A 12,479-nucleotide genomic window follows, 5' to 3' on the forward strand; every position below is an offset into this window, starting at 1 on the left:
GGCCTATTTCTGAATAAATATTATTTTATGTATACTAAAAAAAGATAATGTAGTTTATTTCAAGTTCTATTTGTGCATCAAAGTAAAAGTAGAATTTTTGTACTAAGTCTTAAAACTTACTGTTTGAAATTATGTATTGTAAATAATGCATTCTTGGGGAAAGGATGAATACTGTAAGAGTTACCACTTTTTCTTATGTTTGGAAGGATAAACTTAGTTTAATAAGAACATTGAGTTTTAGTTGAAAAAATTGTAAATTATGGATCAGATTTCATGCATTCATAATCATTGTATTGTACCTTTATAGCCAGAAAAGAATAAAAAGGAAGCTAGTGACTTATACATCCTAACACTTTAAACTAGGTCAGTAACAGGGACAGACCCTGAAAATCACTGATTTACAGATGGGGACAGCATAAGTTAGAAAAGATAATGAGATTGAGATCATCAAGAGCCATGAAAAACAAACTAAAAATCTTCAGCTTTGGTAAAGAATATGTTCCTTTGTTAGGTTCATTTTATAACTAGAGACATGCATTGACTGTGGTGTGCAAAATTGTCTAGAAAGGTGAGACATGTCAGAAAGATCTGATAAACTCATTTTTTCTTCTCCTAGTAGTTCAGGAGACTTTCATAAAACAACTTAATACTTTAGATAGGAAAGAACTAGAGATTACTTTTAATTACCACACTTTTGGAAGACAGTTTAACTTTACCTAGAAATGAATTGTAAAGTTTACTTAATTTTAATTAACATTATAAAAATCAGACTTCTACTCATTGAAAGATACCATTAGAGGATGGCATTGTGTTGTAGTAGGTAAAGCCACCACCTGCCATGCCAGCATCCCATATAGGTTCTGATTCATGTCCCAGATGCTCCACTTCCCATCCAGCTCCCTGCTAATGGCCTGGGAAAAGGAGCGGAAAATGGCCAAAGTGTTGGGCACCTACCACCCATGTGGGACATTTGAATGAAGCTCCTGGCTCTGGCCTGGCCATTGTGGCCATCTGGGGAGTGAACCAGCTCTGTAACTCTTAAGAAATAAATCTTTATACACACAGAGACACACACACACACACCATTAAGGGCTGGCACTGTGGTGCAGCAGGTTAATTAAGCTGCTACTTGCCACACCAGTATCCCATGTCAGAATGCCAGTTCAAGTCCTGGTTACTTCCAATCCAGCTTCCTGCCAGTAGGTGTAGGAAGGCAATGAAAGATGGACCAAGTGCTTGGATTTTGCCCAAGGTGATCAGGGCTGGGCCTTCTGAGTAGATTAATCCATTCATAGAATTAATGGGTTGTTTCAGTAGTGGGTCTGCTATAAAAGCCAGTGTGGCTGTCTCTCATGTTTTCTGTTTCTCACCATTTGATGCCCTCCCTGTACTACCTCAGAATTTTGTCATCTAAAAGACCATCCCCGGATGCAGCCCCTTTATCTTGGACCAGAACTGTGAGTCAAAACTTACATATTTTTTAAAGATTTATTTTACTTTGAAAGGCAAGATTAGAGAAAGAAGAAGAGAGATCTTGCAGCCAGGCCAGAGCCAGGAGCTTCATTTGGGTGTCCCACATGTGCGCAGGGGTCCAAGGATCTGGGCGATCTTCTGCTTTCCCAGGTGCATTGGCAGGGAGCTGGATTGGAATTGGAGCAGCAGGGACTGAACTGGCACCCACATGGGATGGAGGTGGCAGCTTAACCGTTAAGCGAAAGTGCCGGCCCCAAAACTTCTCTCTTTAAGGTACCCAATCTATGATACTGTGTTATTAACAACAAAACGGACTAAGATAGAAAATTAGTGCTGAGAAGTGGGACTGTTGCTTATAATGCCTATCTGAAAATATATTGGAAGTGGGTTTAGAACTAGGTAATGGGTAGATGCTGGAACAGTTTTGAAATGAATTGGTATAACAGCATTCAGGGTAGTTCTGATGAGGGCTCAGGAGGCAAAATGCTGAGTGGTCGTGACTAGAGTGCTGAGAGATTATGAACAGTAAAGGCCATACTGATGAGGTCTCAGATGGAAATGAGAACTATCTTAAAGGACACTGGAAAAGGGGCCATCCTTATTACAGAATAATGAAGAATTTGGCTGCGTTATGTCCATGCTGTAGGGTTTGATGGAAGGCTGAAACAGAGTGGTGAATCTGGCAGGAAAAGACCCCTAAGCAGCCAGTCATTCAGGCTGCTGCATGGCTGCTTTTGGTTACTGTGGTTCAGGGGCCAAGGGAAGCAGAGTAGGAAGATTGGGAGGCCGGCGCCGTGGCTCAATAGGCTAATCCGCCTTGCAGCGCCGGCACACCGGGTTCTAGTCCCGGTCAGGGCACTGGATTCTGTCCTGGTTGCCCCTCTTCCAGGCCAGCTCTCTGCTGTGGCCTGGGAGTGCAGTGGAGGATGGCCCAAGTGCTTGGGTCCTGCACCCCGTGGGAGACCAGGAGAAGCTCCTGGCTCCCGCCTTCGGATCAGCGCAGTGCACCGACCGCAGCGCATCAGCCACGGTGGCCATTGGAGGGTGAACCAACGGCAAAGGAAGTCCTTTCTCTCTGTCTCTCTTTCACTGTCCACTCTGTCAAAAATAAATAAATAAAAAAGAAAGATTGGGAAAATGTACAGCCTGAGAAGGAAAAAGTATTTGATATGGGGGAGAAAGGCATCTCAGAAATCTGAGGCTGCCTGTCCCATCACAGGTCTGGAGGCCTAGAATGCCAGTTGTTTCAGGAAACAGGCCCAAGTCTGTCCCTGAGTCACTGCCTAGGGCTTGGGCCTCTGCTTCCCCCCAACCCAGACACTCCAGCCATGGCTCAAACAGGCCCAAGTACAGCTTGTGCGATTACTCAAGGGAGGAAGTGGCAGAACTAGGTGGGGTCCATGTGGTGCTAATACTGCAAGCTCCCAGAATTTAACAGGGATAAGTGTCACAGGGGTTCTGCACAGGGGTGGAGCTGCCACAGAGAGAGACAACTGGGGCAATGCCTAACACAGCCATGGGAGTGGGACTGGCACAGAGATACCAGGACTGTAGAACTCCCAGTGTGCAGTGCCAGCCTGGGAGAGCCGCATCCATGAGTCTCCACGCAGAGTTGAAGTACAGACTGAGCCCAGCAAAGCCTCAGGGGTTGGGCTGCTCCAGGCTTTGGCTGCCCAGCCTCCACCCCATTGTACACAGGTTGCCCTGCTGGGTTTTGGACTTGCTTTCTTCTGCCTTTTTTTTTTTTTTTTTTTTTTTTGATAGGCAGAGTTAGAGACAGACAGAAAGGTCTTCCTTTTTCTGTTGGTTCACCTACGCTACGGCTTGGGCCATCCTCCACTGCCTCCCCGGGCCACAGCAGAGAGCTGGACTGGAAGAGGAGCCACCGGGACAGAATCTGGCGCCCCAGCTGGGACTAGAACCCAGGGTGCCAGTGCCACAGGCGGAGGATTAGCCTAGTGAGCCGTGGCGCCGGCCTACTTTCTTCTATTACTCTTCTCTACGGGACTGTTCCTTTGCGAATGGGAATGTGTACCCTGTGCCCATGCCACCATTGTATATAAGAAATTGATGACTTGTTTTGATTTTACAGACTCATAGCCAGAGGGAATTCTCCTTGAATCTCAGGTGAGACTTTGGATTTTTGAATTGGTGCTAACACAAGTTAAGACTTTGATTATTTGGATGAAATGATTATATGTTGTGTGTGAGAAAGACACGCGTTTGGAGAGTTCAAGGGGAAGAATGTTGTTATTTGAATTTGCTTTGTCTTCTCTGAAATGCATGGTGAAGTTAACCACTACTATGAAGTAAAAAAAAAAAGTGGGACCTTTAAGAAGTGACTAGGGCTGTGCCCTCATAAATAAATTAATCCATTCATGTGATACATGGATTAATGGTTATCTCAAGACTGCGTCTGCTATAAAAGCCTGTTTTCCTAGGTCTCTTGTGTTCTGTCTCTTCCCATGTGGTGCTCTGCAGTGCCTCAAGACTTTTGCAACACTGATTGCATAACCTTGGGAAAGTTATTTAACTTCTGTGAGATTCTGAGATTTATTTTCCTCATCTAAAATGAAGATAATAAAAGCACCTCTTTCATAAGATTTGGTGTGAGTATTTCCTGAAACAGTGCATAATATTGTGCCTGACGTTGGCAAGCAAACAATGAGTACTAGTATTTATTCTCATGGCTATCTTATCATTAGTACTACCCAGTAAAGTCAAGTGACTTATCCAGTGTTTCTTAGCTTGGTAGTAGCTGAGAAAGGACTTGAATTTGCATTCTCCATACTGTTTGGTTTTTCTTTTTACAGGTAGAATTTTTTTTTTTTTTAATTTTTGGCTAAGTGTGTGACATTAGTAATACTTAGGATCAAGGAAACTAGACTACACAAGTGACATGAGATTTGATATATTTTTATGTACTCAGCAAATTGATGGCTATGTGCCAAGAGTTAAGCTACATATTCCTTAATTGTGTTAAGACAGTTTAGTCCTTTTGTGCTACTCTAACAAGATACCTAAGCCTTAGTAATTTTTAAAGAACAGAAGTTTATTTCTCATAGTTTTGGCGGCTGGGATCAAGGTGCCTACATAGGATTGGTGTCTCATGAATCGCTTATTGCGTTGATGGTATCTTCTTAGGAGGATTTGGAGGGAGAAAAAATGGACCTAAGCTAGTCCCCTCCAGCCTTTTAAAAAAATTATTTATTTGAAAGGTAGAATTACACAGAGAGAGAAGAAGAGACAGATCTATCTGCTGGTTCACTCCCCTCAAATAGCCACAGCTGTGCCAGGCTGATGCCAGGAAATTTTTCTGGATCTTCCATGTGGGTGCAGGGGTCCAGGAACTTGGGCCCTCTGCTGCTGCTTTACCAGGCGCATTAGCAAGGGGCTGGATCAGAAGTGGAATAGCTGGTACTCAAACTGGTGACTATATGGGATGGTGGCACTGCAGGCCGGGACTTAACCCACTGCGCCACAGCATTGGTGCCCCTCCGGCCTTTTCTAAAGGTACTAGTCCTGGGGCCAGACGTGTGGTGCAGTGATCAGGTCACTGCTTGGGACACCTGCATCCCATATGGGAGTGTCTGGTTTGTGTCCCAGTTACTCCACTTCTGATCCAATTTTCTGCTGATGTACATCCTGGAAGGCAGCAGATGATGGCCCAGATAACTGGGTCCCTGCCACCCAAGGGGAGACCCGGTTCTAGTTCCAAGCTCCTGGTCCAGTCCTGGCATTTGGTGAGTGACCCTGCAGATGGAAGATCTTGTTCTATTGCTCTGCCTTTCATGTAAAATGAAAAATAAAAGTTAAAGGCACTAATCCCCTTACGTGGGCAGAGACATCACGACTTAATTACCTCCCCTGAGGCCTCACCTTTTAATACCACTTTGATGAAGATTAAGTTTCAACATGCATTGTGAGGAGAACATAAAATCAAACTGTAGCAGAAGACAAAGGCCTAACGAAGACTTAAAGTAATAGCCAAAAGGCTGAGGGTTTGAGAAAGAGTTTAGAAATGCACTTTATTATAGAAATTTCTCCCCTGGAGGGGGCTTTGGTCAAGGTCTGCCCCTCCCACTGTATTGCTAATCCCCTTCCTCTCCTTGCTCTTTTAGAAAATATGATGGTTTTCTTGCCTTTTCACTGTCCCCTCCCTAAAAATTCAGTCTAGAAGCTATTAGGTGGGGCTGGGCCGAGGAAGACAGTGTTGTTATGGCCATGGTCAGATATCATACACAGGAAGAGGGTTGTATAGGAGCAACTTATGTAGTGTTTCAGTCCAAATGGGGGTGATGAGGATATCCATGTGGGGTGTCAGAGCCCAAATGGGGTAGAGAAGTGACTCAGGCAGTGGCTGGTGATGGTAACGGCCCAGCAAGGGTATCAACAGGGTGAGAAAAGCATTTGTGTGGCCGGCGCCATGGCTCAATAGGCTAATCTTCTGCCTGCGGCGCCGGCACACCGGGTTCTAGTCCCGGTCGGGGTGCCAGATTCTGTCCCGGTTGCCCCTCTTCCAGGCCAGCTCTTTGCTGTGGCCCGGGAGTGCAGTGGAGGATGGCCCAAGTGCTTGGGCCCTGCACCCCATGGGAGACCAGGAGAAGCACCTGGCTCCTGGTTTCGGATCAGTGCGGTGCGCCGGCCGCAGTGGCCATTGGAGGGTGAACCAATGGCAAAGGAAGACCTTTCTGTCTCTCTCTCTCTCTCTCTCTTTCTCTCTCTCTCTCCCTCTCTCTCTCCACTCTGCCTGTCAAAAAAAAAAAAAAAAAAAAAAAAAACATTTGTGTGGGAACAGTCCCAGCATGAGGTATCAGAACCTGAATGGGGTTAAAGGAGCTTCTGTGCAGAGGACAGTGTTGGAATATTGCTTACATGCAGAGGTACTGGTCAGATAGGTAAATATATCAAGGATAATGGGAGCCAGGCTTTTCACTGTCATGGAAGGGGTTATAGATCTAGAAAATACTAGAATGAACTTTGTAGTGTTGGGTTGGAATAGAAGGTACTGGTATGAATTCACAGTTTTCAAGATAGAGGAGTAGTTCTGGTGAAAATATATGTGTGTACACATGCATGCACACACACGTTAGTTACATCCTGTGAAATCCCTGGGGGTCAGTGACACCTCAGTAGCAATGAGCATACCTAGCAATGTAAACCTTGGTTTTTAAATACAGTCTTCACTAAGGGGAACCAGGGTTTCTTGGAGAAATGGCTGATTCCAGAACTGTGGCAGAGAATATACAAGACAATGCTGCTGGAACATCTGACTCCGGGAAGTAAGGAAATGTTCCAAGAATAATGAGGACATGCCAAAAGGACACAGAAGCCAGTCTGCAGGGACTCTTACTGGTCAAATATGGACAGTTTGAGCATCAAAACAAATAATATATTTTAACCCATTGGATAATAAGAATCCATAGAGAGAAAATGCGTGAATTGAAAGTTTGGTGAAAAATAGGATATTGTCTCAGAATAACCTCCTTTACAAAATACTAATTAATAACGATAAGAAAAGAATACAGTGGGAAGCCTGGCAGACACTAACTGAATCGTGGCTGAAGTTAATTTCATCAGCAAGGGGAGAAACCCAAATCATGCTCCACCTAATAGCACGTAGAGAACAACACACCACCACCCTCATGATATTCCTGCCAAAATAGATAGCCTGAATCTAGTCATGAGGAACTGATCATCAAACAAGTAAAATGAAGAGACATTCTACAAACTAATTGGCCTGTAATCTTCTCAAGTGTCAAGGTATGAAAATCCAAGACTGGGAAATTGTTGGAGAATGAAAGAGACAGAGAGATACCAAGTTAAATGAAAAGTGTGCCTCTGGACTGGATCCTTTTACCTGAAGGACATTATTGAATGGGATCAGAAGATGAGATGGTGGTAATGTAAGAATGTTACTTTCCAGATTTTGATTATTGTATTGTGGTTATGCAAGAGACTATCCTTGTCTGTAGGAAACATTTCCTCATGATTTTCCTTTTTTATAGTTAGGATCTGTGCTTTAAGAAATTCTGCTTTGTGCCGGCGCCGTGGCTTAACAGGCTAATCCTCTGCCTTGCAGCGCCGGTACATCGGGTTCTAGTCCCGGTCGGGGCACCGATCCTGTCCCGGTTGCCCCTCTTCCAGGCCAGCTCTCTGCTGTGGCCAGGGAGTGCACCCCATGAGAGACCAGGAGAAGCACCTGGCTCCTGCCATCGGAACAGCGCGGTGCACCGGCCACAGCCTGCCTACCGTGGCGGCCATTGGAGGGTGAACCAACGGCAAAAGGAAGACCTTTCTCTCTGTCTCCCTCTACTGTCCACTCTGCCTGTCAAAAAAAAAAAAACAAAAATACAAAAATTCTGCTTTGTGTGTACGGACACTGATTAAGGCCTCAACATTAATATCTCTCTTTCACATAATGAAGTTTTTTTTTTCAGCTATAAAACAGGTATCTGAAAAAAATTAGTGATAATCATTTGAGATCTTTAGAATTATGTAGTGATGTGTTCCAGAACTGAAGCTGAGACCCCCAAAGACAATATTATACTTAATATTGGAGGTCCCCAATTCTCTACAAAGCATTGAGAAACTAGCCTTTGTTATAAATAGTAACAATACACCTGAAAAATAGTAGCACTCAGCATGACCGCTAGCCTGGGTAACAGTGAATGACATGTCACATCTAGTTGAAACAGATATCTCTAATAAACCTTAGGATCTGGTTTGTGGCATGGAGAAGCACATGTGGAAGTCATTCTGGTATGATATTTTGCCTCCTTTCTGGCCCCATTTATTTTCTCATTTTTTTCACCTACCTTTTGATTATGTTATCCCTTATTTTGAGAATCCCTATCTTAATATCTTTTTTAAGGAAGTCAGTATAAATCGGTCTGAATCTGGTACAAGGACTAGATGTAGTGTGGTAATGTTACCTGGAGCATCTTTGTTAACCAAGTACAGGGTACACACGGAGAGTGATATATTAGTGATAGGTGCTTCCTCTGTTTCTATTTCTCTTTTTTTTTTTTTGACAGGCAGAGTGGATAGAGAGAGAGGCAGAGAGAAAGGTCTTCCCTTTTTTTGCCGTTGGTTCACCCTCCAATGGCCGCTGCGGCTGGCGCATCTCACTGATCCGAAGCCAGGAGCCAGGTGCTTCTCCTGGTCTCCCATGCGGGTGTAGGGCCCAAGGACTTGGGCCATCCTCCACTGCCTTCCCGGGCCATAGCAGAGAGCTGGCCTGGAAGAGGGACAACCGGGATAGAATCCGGCGCCCCAATCGGGACTAGAACCCAGTGTGCCGGCGCCGCAAGGCGGAGGATTAGCCTGTTAAGCCACGGCGCCGGCCTCTGTTTCTATTTCTCATCACACTCTAAAATGAGACCCAAAGGGACTAGTGCTGTGGTGTAGCAGGGAAAGCTGCCACCTGTGATGCCTGCATCCCAATTGGGCACCAGTTTGAATCCTCCACTTCCCAGCCAGCTCTCTACTGGTGCACCTGGGAAAGCAGCCAAAGGTAGCCCAAGTGCTGGGGCACCTGTACCCATATGGGAGACCTGGAAGAAGCTCCTGGATACTGGCTTTGGCCTGCAGCCATTTGGGGAGTGAACCAGTGAATGAAAGCTCGGCTCGCTCGCTCGCTCTCCCTCCCTCCCACTCTCCATAACTCTGCCAGTCAAAATAAATAAATCTTTTTTTTTTTTTTTTTGATAGGTAGAGTGGATAGTGAGAGAGAGACGGAGAGAAAGGTCTTCCTTTTTTGCCGTTGGTTCACCCTCCAATGGCCGCTGCAGCCGGCACATCGTGCTGATCTGAAGCCAGGAGCCAGGCGCTTCTCCCAGTCTCCCATGCGGGTGCAGGGCCCAAGCACTTGGGCCATCCTCCACTGCCTTCCCGGGCCATAGCAGAGAGCTGGCCTGGAAGAGGGGCAACCGGGATAGAATCCGGCGCCCCAACTGGGACTAGAACCCGGTGTGCCGGCGCCGCAAGGCGGAGGATTAGCCTGTTAAGCCACGGCGCCGGCCAAAATAAATAAATCTTTTAAAATAAGACCCCAGATCCTTTCAGTTTAGGGAAAATATCCAGTCTGAGGTTGAACACTGGATTCCTCAGGCTTCTTTAGTGCTGATTTTAAAGACATTGTGGGGCAGTTTGACCTGGTGGTTAGGACACCACTTGGGACACGCGCATGTCGTATTGTAGACCCTGAGTTCGAGTCCTGACTCTGCTCCTGATTCCAGCTTCCTGCTAACACAGATCCAAGGAGGCAGCAAGTGATAGCTCAGGCGGTTGAGTCCCTACCATCCACATGGAAGACCTACATTGAATTTCTGACTCTAAGCTTCAACCTGGTCCAGCTTTTGCTATTTGCAGGCATTTGAAGAGTGAACCAGCAAATGGAAGTTCTCTGTCTCTCTTTGTCTAAAATATAGAAATGCAAATAGCCTTTGGACTGGAATCAGAAAACCTAGACGTAAAGCCTATTCTGGAACTTCCCAGCTGTGTGAACTTGCGCAAATCTAACTCTGAGCCTCAGCCTCCTAGTTTACAAACCTGTGAAAATAACATATGTCACCTAGATCTCAGGTGATCAAATGAGATTATATATATATATATGTGTGTGTGTGTGTATATATATATATGAAGGCACATTATAAACTAAAGCTCTTTACAAATTGCAAAGAACTGTATAATTTATTTAGGTTTGCCAAAATCTAACATTTCTAAGTCTATAGCTTTGAAACTAAATATTTGTAAATTATATGCTGTGATGTTTTGGGAGATACTTAAATGTTTTGACATATAATGAAGATTAATGTGTTAACATTAAGAGTTTGGAATTTTTTTAAAAGATTTATGTATTTGAAAGGCAGAGAGAATGAATGAATATATCTTCCATCTGCTGGTTCACTCCCCAAATGGCTGCAACAGCCAGGGCTGGGCCAAGGCAAACCCAGGAGACAGAAGCTTCACCTGGGTCTCCCATGTGGGTGGCAGGAGCCCAAGGACTTGGGCTATCACTTGCTGCTTCCCAGGGTCTGCATTAGCTCAGGAGACAGAACTGGGACAGGAACCCAGGTACTCAGATGTGCAACACTGGCATCCTAACTGCTAGGCTAAATGTCCATTCCTCAAAGATTTTTAAGATTTATTTATTTGAAAGGCAGAGCAATAGAAAGACAGGGAGAGACAGAGAGAGAGAGAGAGAGAGATCTTCCATCTGCTGGTTTACTCCCCAAATGACCACAACTACGAGGTCTAGGCCAGGCTGAAGTCAGGAGCCAGGAATTCCATCCTGGTCTCCAACATGGGCCATCATTTGCTGCCATTCCTGGTGCATTAGCCGGAAGCTGGATCAGATGCAGAGTAGCTAGAACTCAAACTGGCACTCTGATGTGGGATGTGGCTTCACAAGCCATGGCTTAACACCATGCCATAAGCTGACCCCCAAAAGATTATCTTGAACTCTGCCTGCCTGCCTACCTAATAAATTTTCCTTAGAAAGAAAATCCATGGTGGTATTGATAAGCAGGTATCAAATAAATGCAAATCATGCTGAAGAAAGAGATTTTGCATTCTTTTTTTTTTTTCCATTTAATGAAGTTTGGAAATTTTCAAAGCTCCTGTGTAATTCCTTGAACACATAGATTGGCAAAGCTGTAATTCCATTTGAAGAAGTGCTTTTTAAAAAGTGGTGTCTTGGGGTGGGGCTCTGGTACAGCAGCTTAAGTTGCAGCTTGGGACACCTACATCCCATTTTGGAGTGCCTGGTTCCAGTCCCAGCTGTTCCACCTCTGATCTGGCTGCCTGCCAATGCACAGCCTGGGAGGCAGCACATGAGAGCTGATTTGGGTATTTGGGTCCTTGCTATCATTGTGGAAACCCTGGATGGAGTTCCCAGCTTGCTTTTTTTTTTTTTTTTTTTTTTTTTTTAAGAAGGCATTTGGGAGTGAACCAGCATATGGAAGCTTGCACTTGCATGGTTTCTCCCTCTGCCTTTCAAATGAAATGAAAATAAACTTTTAAAAAACCAGTATCTTTTTGAGAATACATTAGTGTCTGTGCGGTGGGAAGAATCCATATCCAAATGTCTTTATAAGACAAGTTTCTTAAAATTTGCTAAAGTATGGTACAACTAAATACACTGCCAATTTTGTGACTTCTCTTTTTCAGCATGCTAGAAAGCAAAGAGAATGGGAACAAGGTAGCAAGAAGAGGAGTGAAGATAGTGAAGGTAAGTCAGTAACAAATGTAGAATTCCCCTCTGCTTCTGGTATTTCAGGAAACTCCTCAGCAGCTGGCATCTGTAAGGAAAATAGCATGCTAAGAAAAGCAAAGAATCAGAGAATGGCACAGAATACAGGAAGGTGGCTGGGGAAGTTTGTTGGAGTAGGAAGTTGGAAGTAAGCCAAGTGAGAGAGACCTGTGATTACCAGGTCTTTGCCATATGTACCTTCTATAAGGTTGTTAGAAGTGAACTGGATTTATATGGAAGACTGAAGTGATAATGGGGCCAGTTGGCTAAGTCCTGTTGTCATTAATGAGACTTTATTCCCTTCATTTTGATAAAGAAATCCCATGCTACAAAGTAAAATTTGCTTCTCTGCCCACGGATCTGAGTCACAAGCCACCAAGGGCCAAATTCCATATCTATATTATAAGGACTTTACATAGAATGAAAGGCCATTCACTTAACTGACTGCTTCCCCGTCAGCTTTCCTTAGACTCAGTCTAGAAAATTATCTGGAGGACTCCTCACAGTCATGACCACCATGAGGGATTAAGGCAGAGGAGGAGTCTAAGGCCAACACAGAGTCTCCACCTGCTCTTGACCTGAGGATGCCCTTGACAGATCAAGGTGCCAGATCAGTACAGCCTGAGGTTGAGCGAGAATTGCAGGTACCTCTTCTCAAAGCAACCTGAACAAAGCCAGCCATTTGAAGTAGAGTTTAGACCAGATGGCAAGCTGAACACTGAAGGTGCAGGTGTTGACACTGATCTTCAAA

The 12,479-nt window shown here is 44.7% G+C and overlaps 1 long non-coding RNA gene across 3 annotated transcripts in view; it reads left to right on the forward strand.

Moving 5' to 3' along the window:
- Positions 1–61: 61 nt before the first annotated feature.
- Positions 62–12,479, forward strand: part of LOC133747085 (uncharacterized) — a 32,558-nt gene continuing 20,140 nt past the window's right edge. For 2 of the 3 annotated variants that reach the window (XR_009864274.1, XR_009864275.1), the window contains exons 1-2: positions 62–7,379; positions 11,647–11,707. This is a non-coding gene — a long non-coding RNA (uncharacterized LOC133747085). The remainder of the gene's footprint in view (positions 7,380–11,646; positions 11,708–12,479) is intronic. The other variant, XR_009864276.1, reaches the window with a different exon arrangement.

This window comes from Lepus europaeus, chromosome 18, assembly GCF_033115175.1.
Source record: "Lepus europaeus isolate LE1 chromosome 18, mLepTim1.pri, whole genome shotgun sequence".
Lineage (NCBI taxonomy): Eukaryota > Metazoa > Chordata > Mammalia > Lagomorpha > Leporidae > Lepus > Lepus europaeus.